This window comes from Phyllobates terribilis, unplaced genomic scaffold (assembly GCF_046119375.1).
Source record: "Phyllobates terribilis strain yellow unplaced genomic scaffold, ASM4611937v1 Scaffold_1__5_contigs__length_1240528914, whole genome shotgun sequence".
Classification (NCBI taxonomy): domain Eukaryota; kingdom Metazoa; phylum Chordata; class Amphibia; order Anura; family Dendrobatidae; genus Phyllobates; species Phyllobates terribilis.
In genome coordinates, this window is record NW_027362761.1 from 513,201,349 (window position 1) to 513,223,344 (window position 21,996).

General features: G+C 45.7%; 1 protein-coding gene and 1 long non-coding RNA gene across 2 annotated transcripts in view; one reads left to right on the forward strand and one right to left on the reverse strand.

Moving 5' to 3' along the window:
* Window positions 1-1,682: 1,682 nt before the first annotated feature.
* LOC141267660 (uncharacterized) lies at window positions 1,683-20,841 on the reverse strand. Its single transcript, XR_012321327.1, has 3 exons — window positions 20,621-20,841; window positions 4,145-4,177; window positions 1,683-1,740 (listed from the first exon to the last, which is right to left on the reverse strand). It is a non-coding gene; the product is annotated as an uncharacterized lncRNA (long non-coding RNA).
* Window positions 12,731-21,996, forward strand: part of ELOVL7 (ELOVL fatty acid elongase 7) — a 35,157-nt gene continuing 25,891 nt past the window's right edge. The window contains exon 1 of the mRNA XM_073680262.1: window positions 12,731-12,867. The gene's annotated coding sequence lies outside the window, so the exon portion shown is untranslated. The remainder of the gene's footprint in view (window positions 12,868-21,996) is intronic.

Here is a 21,996-nt window from a genome sequence, read left to right on the forward strand (position 1 = left end):
GGGGGGGCCACACATACCAGGATTGGGAAGGCCACACATACCAGGATTGGGGGACTGGGAAGGTTACACATACCAGGATTGGGGGACTGGGAAGGCCACACACTCCAGGATTGGGGGGGATTGGGGAGGCCACACATACTAGGATTGGGGGGGATTGGGGAGGCCACACATACCAGGATTTGGGGGACTGGGAAGGCCACACATACCAGGATTGGGGGACTGGGAAGGCCACACCTACCGGGATTGGGGAGGCCACACATAGCAGGATTGGGAGACTGGGAAGGCCACACATACCAGGATTGGGGGATTGGGGAGGCCACACATACCAGGATTGGGGGATTGGGGAGGCCACACATACCAGGGTTGGGGAGGACACACATACCAGGATTGGGGGATGAGGGGGTGCCACACATACCAGGATGGGGAAATTTACCAATAGCTGCTGCATTTCTCACCCTAGGCTTATACTAAAGTCAATACGTTTTCCCAGTTTTTTGCGGTAAAATTAGGGGCCTCAGCATATACTCGGGTCGGTTTATTTAAAATATATGGTATTTTAAAATCAGTGAGTACGTGGTGCCCATAATACTGCAGGACTGTGGGTTGCATTATACTATATGGGGGCTGCATTTTACCCTATGGGGTGTGTAATATACTGTATGGAAGACTATGGGGAGTGTATTATATTCTATGGAGGACTATGGGAAGTTCATTATACTATATGGAGGATTATGGGGGGACCATTTTATTATATAGAGGATTATCGGTGGTGTATTATACTCTATGGAAGGCTGTGGAGCCATTATAATATTTTGAGGGCTATGTGGGAGGCCATTATACTGCATGAAAACAATTATACAGTGTTAAGGATTGTGTGGGGCCCATTATAATGTTTGGAGGGCTCGTGCGGGCCATTATACTGTATGTAAGTAAAATTAGGTTCCGGCACTCATGAACAGATACAAGGAGTCAATAGTTTCAATTCCAAAAAATTCCTTTTAATGATTCTCCAATAGGTAGCTGCCCAACGTTTCAACCCTACCGGGGTTTTCATCAGGGGCTTCAAATCAACTGATGCAAGAATATGAAAACAAAATAAAGAAAAACATAATATTAATGCTAGAAAAGCTAACATCAAAATAGTGGGAAAACCACGGATTTGTGTACATTCTGATAGTAGATGAATGTATATTGCTAAACATAATAAACAAAGAAGCTGAAAAAAATGGGACTACATCCCACAAAACAAGATAATAGAGCAAGTATTATACTGTGGAATGCATTAAGGAATAATATCCATATAACACAGTGAGGCATATGTCTACAGTATATATACTCCATATGAAACATCAGACAACAGACCGGAAACTGAGAAGTAAAGGAGATAGTAATGGAACGCAAGCTATGCGTTCCACTGCCTAGCTGGGGACAATATATGGTATACCCTAACTGGAAAATGCAGGCACGCAGTATGTATATATTGATGTCCATATGGGGAAGGATGACAACAAAGAAGAGGAACAAAGAGGGAAAGAGAAGGGGGGGGGGAGGGAAAAAGGAGGAAAAAAGGGGCAGAGTGAGAATCACATACACTGTGGAATCTCAAAAGAGATGGATAACATAATAAGGTAAATTAAGAAATGTATAGGTATCTAATACAATCTGAATGTAACAAAGGATATATGGCCTCATATTCATCGTTAACCTGGAAGGGACAAATCATGATTATACATGGAGGGTCTGGAAGTAAAAAAGAATAAACATTAGTATAGTGTCAGGGAAACAAATACGGGGTTAACATAGGGGAATGAAAGAACTAGTAACAGACCATATAGAGAGATCTCTCATGGTCAATATGACAAAAAGGGGAAAAAAAAGCGCTCAAACTTGGATCTCGTACTATCTATTGAGACCATGTGGTTCCAACGTTTTCAAGGTAAAAATCCAAAAAGCTTCTCTATCCTTGAGTATCTGTATCCTATTACCCCCCTCCTACTAGGCGGTACATGATCAATAACCTGGAAGCGCAGCTGTGCAATTGAATGGTGTTGTGTGGAAAAATGATTGGGGATGGGTAGCAGATTATACTTACATCGGATAGTGGATTTATGTTTGCTAATGTGGTCTCGGATATGCTGGGTGGTCTCCCCAACATATCCGAGACCGCACGGGCACTTGATCAAATACACCACAAAAGAGGACTCGCATGTAAAATATCCCTTAATGGGGAATCTCCTGCCTGATGATGGATGAGTGAAGAAATTGCCTTTTGTCATGTTGGAACACTGGCGGCACCGCAAACATGGGAAGTTGCCCATGCGAGGCACCGCCAGAGTCCTCTGATGTATATTAGTATGAAAGCTGCCAATATCGGCCCTCACCAACCTATCTCTCAAATTTGGTGGTCTCTTGTTGCATATCAGAACAGGCTGCTGAAAATCAATTATTTTCGGGTAGGATCTGCCTAATACCGACCAATGATCTCTGAGAATGTCCTGAATCAATGTCTGATATGGATGGTAGGTATTTACAAAGATCATCCGATTTGATATCGGTGTGCGTTGTCTCGATTCCAATGAGGGAAAAGAGACAGAAGGTGGGTATCCTCTGTTGATAAATTTTTGTCCCATCTCCTCGTGACGTCGAATTTTGAGGGAAGGGTCTGACACTATTCTGCTGACTCTTGTGTGTTGTGAAATTGGAAGAGATTTTTTTACATGTCTAGGATGACAGCTGGTATAATGTAATAAAGCATTCCGATCCCTCGATTTGACAAATAGGTCAGTGGTAAGATGTCACCTGTCATCCACAATAACCATAATGTCAAGAAAATTGATACGACATCTGTCATAGTTCAGAGTAAAGGAAATACGCGGTGTACAGCCATTGAGATATGTAAAAAATTCTTTTAGTTCTATTTCATCTTTATCCCAGATGACAAAAACGTCATCGATGTAACGTTTCCTTAGCCTGATGCCTGGATGTGTACCCGTGTCTGGTGATACATATTTCTCTTCAAAATATGCCATAAAGATATTAGCATAGGGAGGGGCCATGTTGGAACCCATGGCTGTCCCTTGTTTCTGTATATAAAATCTGTCACCGAATAGAAAAAAATTGTTATGCAGAATAATGTCAGACAGATCCCTACAAAGATCTTTACGGGACTGTGGAAAATTACTATATTTGTCCAGGAACTATGTGAGTGCCTCTAAGCCTAGATCATGATTACTAGACGTATACAAACTGTTCACGTCTAATGTGACTAAAATAGACCCTGGAGGAATTGTATCAAGTTGACGAAGATGTAACAAAAAATCGGATGAATCTTTGATATATGATGGGATAGCTGATAGAAGTGGTGTTAGAATTTTCTCCACTGTTTTTGCAAGCGGAGAGAGTAAGGAGACTGTGGATGCAACAATCGGGCGTCCAGGTGGAAACTGTAAGTTTTTGTGCATTTTAGGGAGTTTGTAGAACACTGGAGTGATGGGATGTTTATTTATCAGATAATCAGATAATTTTTGGTCGATGACTCCTAAATTCAATAGTGTCTCTACCTTAGTGCGAATCAACTGACTGATGTGGGATGTGGGGTTATCTGAAACCATGGTATACACATCTGGATCACTCTGTTGCCCTTCAATCTCTCCAATATAATAGGAGCGGTCCATGACTACTTTGGCGCCCCCTTTGTCCACTGGTTTGATAATAATTTGATCATTCGTGGATAATGAATATAGAGCCTGTTTTTCCTCCTTATTAAGGTTCATCCGAAGAGGAAACATACCACTAGAGACCTTAGCCTCGAGTTTTTCAATATCTCCCCTAACTAGTGTGATATATGTCTCTACAGGATGATATGTTTTGGGAGGATTAAAATGAGAGGGTATTCTGAGTCCCAATTGATTGAGAGAAAGTTGTTCTCTCTCATGCTCAATAGGGGGGCGGCTGAAAGAGTCCTCACTGTTGGAAAAGTGGACCTTAAGCCTGAGATTCTGGAAAAAGCGTCTGAGTTCCCGATCTAAGGTGAATGGGTCAAAGGACGGGGTAGGGCAAAAGGATAGTCCCTTCTGTAGTAATCTGGTCTCTGTGGGGGTGAGAACCTGTGATGAGATGTTGTAGACAAGAGTGTCGGGCCTACCTGTGACCGAAGTGTCATTCTGTCGGACTGCACCTGCAAGGGAAGAGGAGGTGGTACAGTTGTTAGACTCATATTGGGCTCTATGACGTGACCCCCTACTGCCCCGCCGCGTTTGGCGCGTCGGGGTTGGCGTGTCCCAAAAAAACATCTTGGGCGTGGGGGCATATATTCGCCCTCGCTGCCTGAGGAGGAATAGAAGCGGGAATTTTGTGTTGTATAGCCAGACCGCCATCTATACACCTGGCCTGACTGGTAGTCCTCCTGATCCCTTCTGAATTTTGATATTTTACGATCCTGTAGTGTTTTTTTATAGGTTACTAATATATCCGTAGTTTTCTTTTTAAGGCTCTCAAATTGTTCTAAAGGGGTAGTGCTAGCTAGTTGGTCCTCTAGGGAGATAATTCTACTTTCGAGTTCGGTTATTTCTTTTTGTATAGACTCTATGGTAAGCAAGATAAGGTTCATGGAGCATTTATTTAAAATGCTCTCGAATTTATTGCAATATTCAATATTGTCTGCAAAGAGAGTTGGATGAAGGTTAACTCGGAGTCCTCTTGGAATCCGTTTCACACGATGGTACTCTGCCAGAGCCGAGAGGTGAAGATCTTTTTTGTAGTCTCGAGTTTTGTTGTCTTCTGTTGAAGAATGAAGAAAGGTACTTCTGTCAATTCTTGACAGAATGGCTGCAGTTTCTTCGTCGTTGTATGCAAAAGTGTTGAACGACATGAGGAAGTAGATAGGAGCACTGGTTTAAACCAACAAAATCTCAAAGATATGTAAAGACCAGGCTCAACTATCTAGTAGCCTGACTACTAGTTCTGCCCGCCAGCCTGACTACCTGTCCAGTCCGCCAGCCTGACTACTCTCCAGCCCGACAGTCTGTCTTCCGTTCAGTCCGCCAGTCTGTCTATGGGCTCTGCCCGCCTCCTTACCTGGAAGCACCTGCCCGCTACCTACCGCCGTGCCTACATGGAGGCTCCTGCTTGCTACCTGCCGTGCCTACCTGGAGGCTCCTGCCCGTCACTTGCCGTGACCACTTGTCAGCCTACCTAGAGGCTCCTGCCTGTCACTTGCCGTGTCCACCTGTCAGCCTACCTAGAGGCTCCCGCCTGTCGCCTGCCGTGTCTGCCAGTCCATCTACCCGGATCACTCGTCAGCCTGCCTGCTGTGCCCATCTGCAATATCGGTCAGTCCCTGCCATCTGTACCGTGGGAGTCACCTGCTCCCTTACAAGGTCGTCCCCAGAGTAGCACCTGGTCCCTCTGCTCAGACCCTCCCTGGTCACGGAGTCGATTGAGCCGCTGTACGACCTTGGTCGCTCCGAGTTGATACCTAGTTACGCCCCTCTGGGTCCCTCCTTGCACCGCAGCACAGAGGTTCCACCACCCGGATCCGTAACAGTTTGCTCGGGCCATGGAACCCGGTGGCCCCCAAGCTCCTTCGCTCTCTGACCTGTACCAGGAGGTTTCTCGTCAGAGATCCCAACAGGAAACCATCCTGAACTTCCTGCGGAATGTCAACTCCCGCCTGGACACGCTGACTGTCCCACCTGTGTCCGCCTGGAGTCGTGCGACTCCTGCTCCGGCAGCGCCTCTGCCCACCAATACCACGGCATCCAACCCAGGTCCCCGGCTTTCTGCACCTCCTCGTTTTGGAGGTGACCCCGTCTCATGTCGGGGCTTTCTGAACCAGTGCACGCTGCACTTTGAACTTTTGGCACATCAGTTTCCCTCCGATCAGGCCAAGGTGGCGTTCATCATGTCTCACCTCACCAGTGAGGCACTGGCATGGCTTAACCCCCTATGGGAGAGAGGGGATTCCCTGGTCTCTGATCTTCCGGCTTTCCTCTCTGCCTTCCGGAGGGTCTTCGATGAACCCGGACGTAGGATTTCTACTGCCTCCTCATTGCTCCGTCTCCACAAAGGATGTCTCACCATGGCCCAGTATGCCATACGGTTCCGTACCCACGCCTCTGAGATTACCTGGGACAATGAGGCACTGGTGTCCACCTTTTGGGAGGGCCTTTCCGGTCGGATCAAGGACGAGCTAGCCGGTCGGGACATCCCTACCACTCTGGATGACCTGGTGTCGCTAGCTACCCGGATCGACATCCGTTTCCTGGAACTTGCTAAAGAGACTACCCGGGAGAGAAGATTTCCTCGTCTTGCTCCTACTTTCCAGCGACCTGTCTCTCAATTAGCAACTCCCCGGGCATGCTCGCCCTGAACCTATGCAGGCCGACCAGATGGTCAAATCTCGCCAAGAGTCACGCCGAGCCGAGGGGAGCTGTTTCTACTGTGGCAGTAAGGAGCACTTTATCCGTTCCTGTCCGGTGAAGCCGGGAAACGCCAGTGTCTAGGACCACTCGGAGAGGTCATCCTGGGCAAAAGTAAACCCTCTCCTTCCCTGACTTTGTCTGTCTCTATCTCCTGGGGAGAGAACCGCTACTTTGAAATTGCACACCTGGATTCCGGAGCTGCTGGGAGCCTCATTTCCCAGTCCCTGGTAGAGAAATATCACATTCCCACCAAACCTCTGGCTGAACCATTGGCAGTCTCCTCCGTGGATGGAAGACTCCTTCCGGTGACCATCCTGCTCGTCACAGAACCTATAACCCTGCAGGTGGGAATGCTTAACTCTGAGAGGATCTCCTTCCATATGCTTTCCAGTCTCTCTCACTCCCTATTGCTAGGTCTACCCTGACTTCAGAGACATGAACCCGTGCTGAATTGGCAATCCGGTGAAGTTCTCCGTTGGGGACAGGATTGCCATAAGTCCTGCCTGGTCCCGGTCCGCCCGGTTTGTCCTCCACCCACCCCGGCTAATCTACCCGGTTTACCGGCACCTTACTGGACCTATGCAGATGTCTTCGACAAAAAGAAAGCAGAGACACTGCCACCTCATAGGCCATATGATTGCCCGATCAACCTGGTATTCAGTGCCACTCCACCCCGTGGGCGTATTTACCCGTTGTCGTCGGCCGAAACCCGGGCCATGTCGCAGTACATTGAGGAGAATCTGGCTAGGGGATTCATCCAGAAATCTACCTCCCCGGCTGGAGCCGGATTCTTCTTCGTCAAGAAGAAGGATGGCTCACTACGCCTCTGTATTGACTATAGAGGACTCATCCAAATTACGGTCAAAAACAAATACCCCCTGCTGCTCATCTCCGAGTTTTTTGACCGCCTTAAGGGCGCCAGGATCTTTTCCAAGCTGGATCTATGTGGGGCGTATAACCTGGTCCGGATCCGTCAAGGACACGAGTGGAAGACAGCATTCAATACCCGGGACGGTCACTATGAATACCGTGTGATGTCCTTCGGTCTCTGCAATGCTCCCGCCGTCTTCCAAGAATTAGTCAATGACATCTTCCGTGACCTTCTATATTCCTGCGTGGTGGTGTACCTGCACGACATCTTGGTCTTCTCTCCGGACCTTCCCACACACCGGAGGGATGTTCGTCAGGTCCTGCTTAGGCTCAGGCAGAATCACCTCTATGCCAAATTTGAGAAGTGCATCTTCGAGCAGACCTCCCTTCCGTTCCTGGGCTATTGTAACGGGGCCGGGTGGTGGAACCTCTGTGCCTTGGAACAAGGAGGGACCCCGAGGGGCAGGTGTTATTCTGGGGACGACCTTGTAATAGAGCAGGTGGCTCCCACGGGTCAGGTAGCTGGGACTGACCGGAGTAGCGGGTGGACACAACAGGTAGGTAGCAGTCTCTGGGTGAGTAGGCGGGTGGTCATGGGAAGTGACGGAAGAGCAGGTAAGAGTCTCTTGGCTGGCAGGCAGGTGGTCACGGCAAGTGATGGCTGAGCGGGTAAGAGTCTCTTGGCTGGCAGGCAGGCGATCACGGCAAGTGACGGCTGAGCGGGTAAGAGTCTCTTGGCTTGCAGGCAGGCGGTCACGGCAAGTGACGGCTGAGCGTGTAAGAGTCTCTTGGCTGGCAGGCAGGCGGTCACGGAAAGTGACGGCTGAGCGGGTAAGAGTCTCTTGGCTGGCAGGCAGGCGGTCACGGAAAGTGACGGCTGAGCGGGTAAGAGTCTCTTGGCTGGCAGGCAGGTGGTCACGGCAAGTGACGGCGGAGCCTCCAGGTAGGCTAGCAGGCGGGTAGCAGGTGAGCGCTCCCAGGTGAGTGGGCTAGCAGGTACGGCAGGTAGCAGGCAGATAACTGGCAGGTGCTTCCTGGTCCGCAGGTGGACTTGCCCATAGACAGACTGGCGGATGCAGGAGACAGACTGTCGGGCTGACGAGAAGACAAGCAGGCAGACAGGACTGGAAGTCAGGCTGGCAACGGGTCCTGAGGGCTGAAGCAGAGGTGAGTATGCTTTGCAACAACTTTGCTCGGGCACCTCCATTTTGGAGGAGGTGCCTTATATATGGGAAGTCCTCCGGATATTGGCCGGGGACTCCTTAGGACGGCGCGCGCGGTCCCTTTAAGAGAGGGGGAGCGCGCGCCCTAAGTACAGTGCCCGGGAAGGAGCGCGCACCGGCAGCAGCGAGGGAAGGAGCGCTGGAGGACGCCGTGCGCTGAACAGGAAGGTGAGAGGGACGGCGTCTCTGCCTAGCAGGAGGCAGAGACGCCGATGCTACACCTATATTATCTCCCAGTTAGGTCTACGAATGGACCCCGAGAAGCTCTCTGCTGTCTTAAAGTGGCCCCGTCCGGAGGGGCTGAAGGCGATTCAGCGATTCCTGGGCTTCGCCAACTACTACCATCTCTTCATCCCGCACTTCTCTTCCCGGACTGCTCCCATCTCTGCGCTCACCCGTAAGGGAGAAAATCCCAAGGAATGGCCGCCCGAAGCCGAGGAGGCCTTCCTTTCCTTAAAGCAAGCCTTCTCCTCTGCCTCAGTGCTTCACCGTCCGGACTGCAACAAACAGTTCTTTCTGGAGGTTGATGCTTCCTCCTCCGGAGCCGGAGTGGTGCTCACCCAAAAATCTTCATCCGGGAGAATGGTAACCTTCGGCTTCTTCTCCAAACTCTTCCCCTCGTCTGAGCGCAACTACTCCATAGGAGACCGAGAACTGCTAGCCATCAAATTGGCGCTGGAGTGGCGTTACCTGCTTGAAGGGGCTCTATACCCGGTGATCATCTATACTGATCACAAAAACCTAGCATATCTCCAGAATGCCCAAAGACTCAATCCGCGTCAGGCCCGGTGGTCTCTGTTTTTCGCTCGCTTCGACTTTATCCTCCATTTCTGCCCGGCGGACAAGAATGTTAAAGCTTACGCCTTGTCCCGATCCTTCCTGTCCTCCGATCTAGAGGAGGAGCCTATGCACATCATCGACCCCTCCAAAGTGATGAGTATGGCCCCCTTGGATCCTAGCGCAAGTAATCTGACTGTTGGATTGCACCCTTAGTGAAGCATGGTGGATCAGTGGTAAGCACTGATTCTTTGCTGAGCTGTGGTCCTGAGTTCAAATCCCACCAAAAGCAGCATCTGCAAGGAGTTTTTATGTTCTCCACGTGTATGTGTAGGTTTACTTCCACATTTCAAAGACATACTGATATAGAATTTAGATTGTGAGTTCCAATGAGGACAGTGATGATAACATCTGTAAAGTGCTGCTGAATATGATAGCGCTCTATAAGCAAAGCATAATAATATTTGTTGAGTTGTGTAGATAGGCAAATAAATGAGTGCTTAATGTATACCTCCCAACCTTTGAAGAACAGAAAGAAGGACAAAGTATGCCACACACATTTACCCATTCTTTCTACCCTGGCAGTGAGAGAAATTCAGAAGATGCCCGAGACTGCAAGGCGTAGACCCAAATCTTGCACTGTCCGCTGTATCCAGGACAGTTGGGACTAAAGATGAGCAGATCGATTCACGGGTCTCTGATGCAGTGTTTAGGTCAGTGCTACCTGGCAGCTGGATGGGAGGCCGTGAATCTCTTACCTTCTGACATCCCCAACATGGCCTTTGATTAGCCAAGACTGGCGAGACGTCATCTGTGCATCCTGCTCTTCTCTAGTTGGGACCTGGGGATTTATTTTTTGTTCATTCATTCACAGTTGGAGTCGCCATAACTTGCTCATCTTTATGTAGCTACACTATAAGACATCTGGCTTTTTGGTGTCTATAAGGCCATGTTCACACAGTGCGTAAGTATTGTGTCTTTTGTTTTCTGCAAGATCCACACCAAACTATGCAATAATAATTTTTTCTGATTATTACATATGTGCTGCATTTTTTTGGCCTTTTCCTTCTTATTTGATGCGTCTTTAGTGTTGATGTGAAGCCGGCTTTTTAATGTGCTTTTCTATAGTACAGAAAAGCTTTGATTCCGCACTTTTTCACCTGCAGTTTTTTCAGCCTCCACATAGAAGCCTCCAGCAGCGTCTTTAGATGCTCAGTAGGAGCAGTTTTCATGAAATTACATCCACTTTGCTTGGACAGTTAAACACAGCAGAATTTTTCCATTTGTGCTCCTGACCCACTTTTAAGGGACAGGTCTGTGCAGGTCATGGCCATACAACGTCCAAGCAGACTGCAATGCTGCTAACACACTACTGCCACTTAGGGAAGAGTCAGACAGTCGTATAGCTTGGACGAGGATCGCAACGCAATGCTCGGACTGGCCATTGTGTCCCCTGTATGACAGCATGTATTTCTATGCAGCGCTCACGCTTGGGACAGGAGAGCCAACGGCCAGTCCAAGCACTGCGTTGCGATCCCTGTCTGAGTAATATAGCCATCTGATTCTTCCCACACTGGGTCTGTGACCACTGTCAGGTGCATATGCTGATAGTCAGGCGGATGAGCACAGTCAGGATGGATGCTGAGGCCCCCGTCCAGCGTAAGAGCACAATGTAAAGAAACATACACAGCTTAGTATACTTTTTTTGCAGTGGCCCTCTGTAGAGGAAGGTGCAGTCTGCTGCATCTCCTATACAGTGAAAAAATGGCATGCAGTCCCATACCTGCTTGGCAGAGGCAGAAAAAAGAACATTTTTGTCCTCCGTCTGGTGGGTGGGCGCCTATGGCGATGTTACAGTATACGTCAGAAGCTCCAGAAATACTTTGGGCTAAATGCACAGTTTGCCTTTAATTTATAGCCCCTTGGCTGTCCTGATCCACTGGCCAGACTAGAACAGACAAAGAGCCGGATGTGGCTCATGGGCCACAATTTGCCCATTTCTGATACTATGGATGTGTAGCACCCTGAGGATTCGGCTGCTACAGGGGTATTGCACCTCAACCCAGAGGTGTGATATTCCACTCCCGGGTAAGGATGGAGTGTGGGACTGAGCCCAGAAAGCTGCATGCACTACACACATCCCATTTCCGAGGAACAGACCAACGGTACTCCCACTTAGAAATGTGCAGGTACGACCGAGTCTGTTCCTGGCTGGAGTGGGAGGGGGGTGGTACATCCCAAGTAGTGTAGGGGCAGATAGGGGGAGCAGCCTGGGTAAAGTTAGGAGCTCATTGGGTGCTGGTCACCTGAGCTCACACATAGAGGGAGTATTTAAGGTGGGCACCATCTAAGATCAGGGTCAGTCTTTGCAGAGGAGTCAGTCTGCCACGGTCAGTCTGAGAGAAGTCAGAGGAAGAGGAGCAGAGCAGTCCCAGAGAGAGTGAGAGAGGAGAGTCAGAAGGACCCAGAGAAAACAAGCAGGAACTCTGAGAACCCATATACAATCCTAGGGTGAAGAGTTGGCAAAAGGGTACCGGATCCCAAACTGGTGGGGGCTCAAGCACACCTCAGCCAGAGACCGGAGGCCGTGGGCAGGATCTGCCACGGCCACCCACCATATCCACCCTGAAGGCAAACCACGTGTAGGGTCAGGGAACCCAAGGCCAAGGGTTTCCCAACAGAAGGCCCGAGGGAGCTGGACCTAGGTGGATCCCTGGTGGGGACGGCCAGAAGACAGGACAGGAAGGAGGGCTCAGGGTCACGCTCCGGACTTGCTTGGGGGTTGGCTGAATCCAGGACCTGGTGGACGCAGCACGGCTCGGGTGGTCACTTGAAGCTGGAGTGACCGGAACATCAGCAGTAAGTAAATACCCTAAACTGCACAACCCGACTCTGTCTTTAATTACCATCTATGCTGCACCACCACAACCCCCATCCTCTGCACCTGACCCCCTGAGGCTATACCCCACCTGTTGGGGGTTATACTATCAAAAGCTGCACCAACACCATCAGCCTCAGCGGACCCTGCTGCAGCGGCGGCCGTAGTGACCGCAATACAACGGGTGGCGTAGTCGACATAAAGAACTTTATAACATCTGTAGGACTGCCACATACTCTGAGCTTGACACCCTGGGCACGGACCGGGTCACAGCCACTCGGAGACTACAACCCCCATCTGATCCGGCTCCGGGTATTCCCCTAAAGAATATGGCCCAGGGGGCGCGTCAGATGTCTTTAGTGAATACGAGATCTCATTAGATAACGAAACTTTTGACTTCTGCAGCTACTTCTCTCCTCCGCGCCTCTTTACACAATAACCTTCTATGAGCGTCACTTATTAACCCTTCGTGTCTTTTGATTTGTACATTCCAGCAGTAAAGAATGAAGCACATCCAGTGCCTGTCAGCTTCTCTTACATCCCAGGCTCTTGATGTAGCAGCCACTCCCTGTAGGCATGTGAAATGTGAGAAGGGAGGTGTCAGCCACTGACTCATTGCCCCATCCTGTGTGCAGCCCTACAGGTCTGCTCTGTCTCCTCTTCCAGGCTGTGGGACAGGTGCTGCCAGTCCTGGGAGGTAAGGAAAGCTCTCTGCCTTTATTCTGCTCTTATCTACTGCATCTTTATTGTACAAGTCATGCTTAACCTTCCCAGTGCACACAGTGGTGTGACTACTGCTATCCTGAATATTCCGGTCTTCTATTGCAACTTTGTAACATAGAAAGGAACGTTCTACCTATTTGTACAACATTTACATATATGTTGCAGATTGTTTTCTTTGGCTACAATTAATGTAACAGACGTGTTTTAAAACTTCCGTAGCCATTATCTGAATGTGATGTATTTGGCGGGTTCTTATCACTTAGTTTTTGGATGCTTTGTACAATGCTGTGTAAGAACATGTCCAAGATAGACAATCCCTTCTCTGATGACTTGGACTTAGTGAGACCGATGAAAGGGATGGACGCCAATCAATGTCAGCCCATGCCACGGATTATCCCAGCGCTTCTTGTCACACAGTTTGAGGCTGTGACTCCATAGTGATATATTAGACATAAAATAGTAGCAAGATGAACGTGTGATTTTTAGTAAGATTTTTAATTGCACGGTGGCTCAGTGGTTAGCACTGTAGTCTTGCAGCACTGGGGTCTTGGGTTCAAATCCCACCAAAGGCAACATCTACAAGGAGTTTGTATGTTCTCCCTGTGTTTATGTGGGTTTCCTCCCACACTCCAAAAACATACAGATAGGGAATGGAGATTGTGAGCCCCAATGGGCACAGTGCCGATACTGTCTGTAAAGTGCTGTGGAATTAATGGTGCTATATAAGCAATGCATAATAAATAAATAATTCTGTGCTAATGGCAAAAAAAAAATCCATGTGATATTTGTAAATGTTTAATTGCTGCAAGGAACAAAAAATGTTTCCATGTCAAACCAAGCCACGGGTATGGTCGAATGGAGGTTTTGGAAGTGGATTTTGCTCCAAAATCCACATTAAAAAACGCTTTAAATACAATGAGTAGGCTTTCATTTGACTTAATTTGGAGATGTTCAAAATTAATATGGCAAAAAAAAAAAAAAAAGTGCAATATAGGAGCTGTTTCCAATTAATAGCAAGATGTTTGAAAGTGAATTTTGGAGCAGAAACTGCTTCAAAATATTCCTGAAAAACTCTGTATGAGCATACGCTAAAGGTAGAATTACACATATCTTGTGCCACCTGAAGATAAAGATGTCACGTTGCAACATCTAGAGATGTGTATATATAAATTTTTTTTTTTTAACTTTTCTAAGTGGGGATGGTTAAGGCCACATTCAGTATTTTACATCGGTATTTGTAAGTCAAAATTAAGAGTGGAACAATCAGAGGAAAAGTATAATAGAAACACGTCACCACTTCTGTATTTATCACCTGTTTCTGATTTTGGCTTACAAATACTGATGTAAAATACTGAATGTGTGAACATGGCTTTAATATGAGGTTAGGTGAAGTAATCTGCAGCTCTAAGGCGGATGCTTGCCAGAAAGTTAGATTTGCACCAGCTATGAGTAGCATAGATCTTTTTTTTTTTTTTTTTTTTATAATTTCAATTTTTCTGCTGTACAATATAATACATTTGTCAGTCTGCAGGAGGCCACGGCAATCCCTGCCGACTTTTCTAAAAAATAATATTGGATTGTGTTTGCCAGTCTACGGGTAGAAAGAAAGTCTCAAATTTTGTCAATTACTTTTAAAGCTCCAAGAATTTGTAAAAAAAAAAAAATAAACAAATTATTGATGTCTTTTGGGTGCAAAAAAAATCTGTGTTGTAGGAGCCCAATGAAAGTAAAAAAAAAAAAAAAAAAAAATGCCCGTGTCTCGTATTACATGCAGCAGGTGTATCCAGGTTGTGCTCTTTGAATGGACAGGAGTGGTGAGCAATTCATCGCTTCCCCTCTCATCTGCTACTACTAAGTGTATTTTACTCATCGTTCAGGATAGGAGGTGCAGACAACACATTTTATGTGTCAGATTGGCGTCATTGTGGTATCTGCTCAGTATAATTTATAGAGAAGAGCTGATCTGCGTTAGTAAAATATTGCTGGCTCGGCCCAGAGCCGGACGGGTTTTTCTTACCAACAAGTTTGAAGTTTGAATGAAGTCTGGTCTGATTTGAATAAGATTTTACTGGATCTTTTATTTGCCTACTTGGATACAGAGGACATTACCCTCGGCCTTCTTAAAACAGAGAGCTTGTCCAATAGAAAACACATTTGTTTGATTTCCGATGTGCGTTTATTTTTTTTATTTTGTGATGCCTTTCTCCCATAGTGAATTTTTCTTATTTTTTTTAACCAATGTGTGATATATATTTTTCCACAATATAACTCATGCTTGTATGAGAGCTTGGACTCAAGGAATAAATGAATGAAAAAAAAATTCTGGCACTAAACGCAATATTTTGTGTATTAAAGAAAAAGAAATACAGCAGAAAAAAAAAATCGCAACAATAATATTGTGAGCGATTAATCACTTTAGGATAAGTTATAGCGGTGCATTTCTGCATTTTTGATGCTGCATATTTTTAGCAAGTCTTCTGCACTTGTTTATTTAGTTTACTTGTTTATTTAGTTTACTTGTTTTTTTTTTATTTGCTTTTTTTTTTTATGTATTTTTAACACGTCTATTTTTTATTCTTTTTTTATTAGGCCAAATTTGAAATAAAGCTAGTTTAGGAACCTTTCTGCTTACTTGGGAACCTACCTTTCTTAAAACTTTATTGATAAAGTCATATGCAGATTTAATGCACTTTTGCTGTGTTTCTGCCATGTAAATGCAACAAAAACATAAGTATTTTTTGATCTGTGGAACTTTTGCACTTTCTTGAGGAAAATTAGAGAAATTGATATGCTGCAAATTTCAAAATGGCTCTACAGATCCTAGATTAAAAAAAAAACAGAAAAAAAACATAGTGGGCCTGAGATTTATATATTTCTCATCCACTTAACTTTAACTGGAAAAGCTGCAGCATTTACGCAGCGTGGGGACTAAGATTTAGTTTCTAGATCCTCTCTTGGTTTAGGCTTAAAGGGGTTGCCTGGCCTTATGCTACAAGTCTGCAGTCGCTGTATGTGACTGCAGAATTGTGAATCCTTGCATCGCGTACACTGCACGCCGTGAGGATTCTCTGGTGCAGCGAGTGGGCGGTCATGTGACTGCAAGTATGCAGATTGCATACTTCCGGCCACATTCTGACTAGACTTGTTCAGCCTCGCTCAGTACAGTTGCATTGAGTGACGCTGTGCATGTCTAGTCAGCACGTGACCACACGTATGCAAATTGCAGTCATGCAACCGATCCAGGAGAATCCACACAGCGTGCAGTGCGCACGATATGAGGATTCACAAGTCTGCAGATGCATAGAGTGAATAGTGTGCAGACAATCCCTTTAAAGGGAACTTGCCACTTGATTCACCCAGAAATCTCATGCACAAACTTTTTTTTTTTTCTGACTGAATTTGAGAACTGTAGTGTTTTTTTAAATCTGTAGCACTTCAATTCTTTCAGCGTTTTTGCACCCGTAGAAAGCAATGAGAAAGGGAAAAAAACGTTGCAGTTTTTGCAGTGTTAGTTTTATTCTAAAAAAAAAAAAAAAAAAAAAAAAAACTTTAATAAAGATGTACTGTAGAGAAAGCACAGATGTAATCTACAGATCAAAACAGTGAAAAAAACGTTGTGAAAATCCTGAAAAATGGGCCTTCTGAACCCAGTGTTTTAGCTGCAGAAAAAAAGCAGCAAAAATGCAACATGTGAACATTAGACATTGTTTAGACAGCTGCATTTTTGGTCAGCGTGCTGTCCTTTGTGTATTTGGACAGCTCACTAACTGAAAATACGATACTAAGGCGGTTATTTCAATGTCGGTGCACACAAGTGATTACACACGCAAAAACCCAAAACACTACTGGTTACCTAAATGGGGAATGTCCCCACCTTTCTGGCCTCTTCACTGGGTTCATACCTTGCACTTTCTATGGTTTTCCACCACAAAACAGTGGTGTAAAATAACATGATCGGGTATTACTGAAAAGTGACTAGCTTAGATTGCTTTTATGGCTGTCACAAGAAAATACCCTACCAGCAAAACTGCAAGATGGCATCTACACAAGGTGGGAGTCATACAGCAGGGGCAGCCCTTTGAGCATAAGTATGCCTACTACAGTCTATGCCTACTACAGTCTATGGGTATGTCGGCATATATTTTAAGATGCTTGTGTGTGAATTTAGCCTAATCTTTGCCAATGGTGGAAAATATAGCAATGTTTGGTCTAGAGGGATAAACTACACCTAGGCTTCACTTGTAGACACTAATGGAAATCACGGGAGCTGATGAACCAGCGTGTAAGGAGCTGTATGTTGGAAATTGCATCCTCCTGAGACGACTTCCCAAAGCCTTTTTTTCCATTACTGTAATGTCATTAGTTCTGTATCCTCCCAGGTGACACCAGGATTATGGCTTTTTTGCATTAACTGGGATAATTTGTGTTGCAACTTGGAATTGTCCTTCATAAACGCTATAAAATGACCGTTGCCCGCATGTTATTAGCAATGTATAGATTTATTTCTCAATGTATCTCTCCATCCCAAGAAAAAAACCTGATGTGTTGGTGGCTTTGGAGGCGAGGGGAATACAGTTTATTGGCAATCTTATTTTTGCAGTATTATGCTGTATTTACCGAATGCTTGTGCTACTGAATGGGGCTGAGGCCTTTGGGTAAGTTCACGCACTGCATATTTAGTTCAGATTTCTCTGTAGTAAAATTTGCATGTGTTACATGTGGACTTAGGAGCAGATTTAACCCTTTTTAATTGCAAAGGGTAAAATCTGTGCTGAATCGGGACCAAGAATTGACCTGCTGCAGATTTATAAATTTGTGCCGCAGGTCAATTTTTTTACGTACAGAAAATATCTTCAACGTGTAGATGAGGTTTGTTGAAATCTGATACGGAATTACATTGGATTTTCTACCAGCAAACTTCTGAACTTAACCTTAAGGTGACCATACACAATAGATGAATGTTGGCTGAAGTGGCTACTCATTAAATGTGTATGGGTGGTGTCCCATATTTTCTCAATAGCAGTTGTTGGAGGGAGGGGTCAGACATATTGAATTGTAACATGCCTAATTTGTTCTTAAAGGGAACCAGCCAGCTGATGCATGCTGCCCAGTCCATGTTTGTGTAAGGAGAGACCTGTCACTCCAGGGCAGAGGGTGGGGAGAAGCTGCTGGAACCCGCCTGTCTGACTATCTCCAGAGCGGCTTGGTCCCTGGTGGCTAATAAAACTATGATTTTCTCTGAAACGTCGCAGAGTTCAACATGTATAGCTGTAGTATTGCAGCCAGTGTCTGATTATTACTTTACATGGATTGGGCAACATATATCTGCTGTCAGGTTCCATGTAAGAGAGAAGAGCCACCACTAGAGGGACCAGAGGAGTCTGGCAGCAGCTGACTCACTAATGCCCACTGAGAAGACAAGCACACTTGGGTGAGTGGAGCATGCATGTATATGTGGGGTCAGGAAAAATTGCTGTAAGCCTAATAATTTTGACCAATTGCTATCAATGTTGTATGGCCTTGGCCCACTTTACCAAGGGTATGCCAAGTACACACATTAATGGCCTCTGTAGAGCACTGCAGCCTCTTTATTCTGCGGATTGGTGAGGTCCCAGGAAACGGATAAAATAGGACAGAATTAGTGATGAGCACAAGTGCTCGTTACTCGAGTTTGCTTAGGCCTGACAAACACAGGCAACCCCCGCATGTTTTGTGGCTGTCTAACAGACGCAAAACATTTGGGCGCAGGGACTTGATCATGTCACTCGACCACCCACGATACTCGGTGCATACCCGAGCACCCTCGGCAAACTCGCGTAACGAGCACATGCGCTCATCACTAGACAGAATGTAAACTGTTTTTGTGCATTATGTCCAGAATGAACAAGTTTGCTATAAAACAAGGTTACCACTAGGGGGAGCAAACTGAGAATTCATTTTTATACTTGCTGCATAAACCTTTATACAATTTGCTCCCCCTAGTGGCAGCCTTGTCCAGAAGAAATGTATGTAACAGATCGGTATTACAGAATAACATTACTGTAGAGACAATTTCACAATTTTAGAAGTATTTTGTCAATAATGTATCTCTCCACTAAGCTGCACCAAAGGTGCCACCTGTAGAATGAATGGTGCTAGTTGCAACTGCCATGATATTATCCGTCTGTCTTTTCTGAATGTAGTAATAATTTGGATATTGCGGATGGTAAATCTTTCTGCACCTCAGTGAGATCAGTTGTTTATTCTGTGGATATACCTTATTATTATATGTGGTTCTTTTATAAGATGAGGTCTCGGGGGATTATTCCGGCTATTCTGCTATCTCCCTTGGTGTGTGTACTCGGGCTGCTTACACTTGGGGTGTTGTCCTTGTTACTCCGCACAACATGAAGTGGCTAATGTGATGGTTACTAAGGTGTGAGAAGTCAGACCGCAGCGTATGACCATGCGGGAGAACGTTCTGTACTGAGATCCAATAATCTGATTTTAATTAATATTTACAGACATGACAACACTGACGAGGCTCGTATTCCTGGCATCGTGGTAATATTATCTAGAGGGCAGTTTCCATTCTGTAGATGCGCACATTGCTAATGCTTCTTCTGGCATATTAACGATAGTCACGTGTGGCCGGTGTGTAAGTGATACAGACCTTCCTGCACCAGAGGTGCTTCTTAATGCTTCATCTTTTTACCAAATTTTACTTAAAGGGGTTGTCTGGCCTTGTGCCACAAGTCTGCAGTCACTATGTGACTGCAGATTTGTGAATCCTCGCATCGCACACACTGTGAGGATTCTCCGTTGCCGGCGGGGGGGACATGTGACCGCAAGTATGCAATTTACATACATGTGATCACTTGCCGACTAGACGCAAGTGTATTGAGCGAGGCCGGACACGTCTGGTAGTATGCAAGTTACATACTGGTGGTCACCTAACCGCCTGCTCCTGGTGCTGGAGAATCCTCACCGCGCACTGTGCATGCTGTGTGAGGATTCGCAAGTTTGCAGTCACATAGAGTGGACTTGTACCCTAAGGCCGGACAACCCCTTTTAATTTATCAATATTTTCTTTAAAGGGAATCTGTCACCAGGTTGTTGCCACGTAATCTGAGAGTAGAATAATGTAGGGGCAGAGACACTGATTTCAGCACTGTGTCACTTAATGGGCTGCTTGCTGTTGCTTTGATTTACTGGTGCTGAAACTGATTTCATCCCTAGAGGACTAGTAAACCTGCTGCCATGTAGTCCTCCATATTCATGAGCGCTGTATAACCCCCTCCCCCCCAAAAAATGTGACAGCTTTCTGCCTATGCACAATGTACACATAAAGCTGCCACAGGGGTGTGAGCGGGGCTATACAGAGCTCAGCATTCAGGAAACTGGTAGATCTCCAGTAGAGAAAGCAGTGATTTTATCAAAACAACAGCAAGCAGCCCAATTAGAGATACATCACTGGAATTAGGGTCTCTGTCCCGACATCATGCTGCTTCTGGCAAAAATTTGATTCCTTTTAAAGGCAATGTCTACAGAAATGGACTTCTTATGATTGGTATTGTATATGAGTATAAAAAGTGGAGTAACTGTGTACATACATCACATTACTCATCTCATATTGATTTTAAGCTGCAGCTGGTATCCTAGTTCAGAGCGCCATTCCTAATTCTGCCCGCTATCGTTGGAAGTGGTTAACAAGCTTGTCATCAGACGTTTGATTTTTGCTTACTCACCTTAAGGGTAATGATGTCACCAAGTCATGTGAATTGAACAATCTCTTATTTTGTTAGAAGTAAACCACGACGTTCACTTTACCAGAGAATTTCTGCATCTGAAGCTCCTCGAACGCTCATTCGGCATCTACTGATCCCATGTGCACAGGAGCGCTCGGCTGAGTGTTCTTTTATGCTCTACTGGTAGAGAGGAGAAAGTCAAAGCGCAGATGCACATCACACGGTCAACCGGTCCAGCCAAAGAAGGCAGGCACGGATGACTCACATTTGATGCATGTGCTGTAAGACTCTGAGGCTACATTCCCACAATGAGTTATTTTAATGTTGCAGATTTTCTGCATCTTTTTTGCACCCATTATGTAAATTAGGTTCCTTGCATTTTTTTTTTTTGTCTATTTTTGGTATGTTATTGCTTAAATAAACCTTGTTCGTGATACACTCTGTTATTTGGCAATTGACAAGACTTTATTGATACAGTAAGGCTATATTCATACATCTTGGGTTTTTCAGCATAACAAATCTTGCAGCAAAACCTAATCTTTGGCAGAAATCAGCTTTGAAAAATACTGAGCAAAACCTGCGTTTTTGATACTGTCATTCTGTCTATATTTATGCATGTACATAAGATCTGTGAAAAAAAACAAACAAAAAAAACTCCATTCTATTTTGCCATAAAAAATGCTGATGCAAACTTTGGTGGTTTTTTTCAGCATTTTTTTTTTACTTCCTATGGGTGAAAGAAGTGACATGCTCTATTTTCCAAAAACCTAACCAAGGAAGAAAATATGCAAAAAAAAAAAAAAAAGTGTGAGCAGAGAATTCTGGTTTCTCATAGACTTTGCTGGCCCTGCAAAACGCAGCTGAAAATTTGCATAAAAATCAGCAAAAATCACTGAAAAACACAACATCTGTGAACATAGCCTAAAGTGGTCATGAGGACTCCATAGGTTCAGTCATTGCTCTGAGAATACAGAGCGGCAGCTGTAACTGCACCCCCGGCCCCGACTGACAGCTGAGCCCCAATACACAGCAAGTGTCAGTCAAGGCCGGGGCGCAGTTACTGGGGCCACTCTGTATACTCAGAGCACTGACTGAACCAGTGGCACCCTCATGACTGAAACTGAATGTGGCAGGGAGAATAAAGTTAATTTTCTCCCGCTGCATTTGGCTGTATGCAGGCGCCGGGCAGCATAACAACACTGTTAACGCTATTAACCTGCAGATATGGGGTTATTTTGACGGGTTCCCTTCAATGCAATTCTATGAGGAGAATCCGCACATAAAACTCATCATACCCACAAGAGAAACTAACATGTTGCGGATTTGAAGCACGCACCGCAGGTCAGTTTCGCTGCAGAAAAAAAGCACAGTAGGCA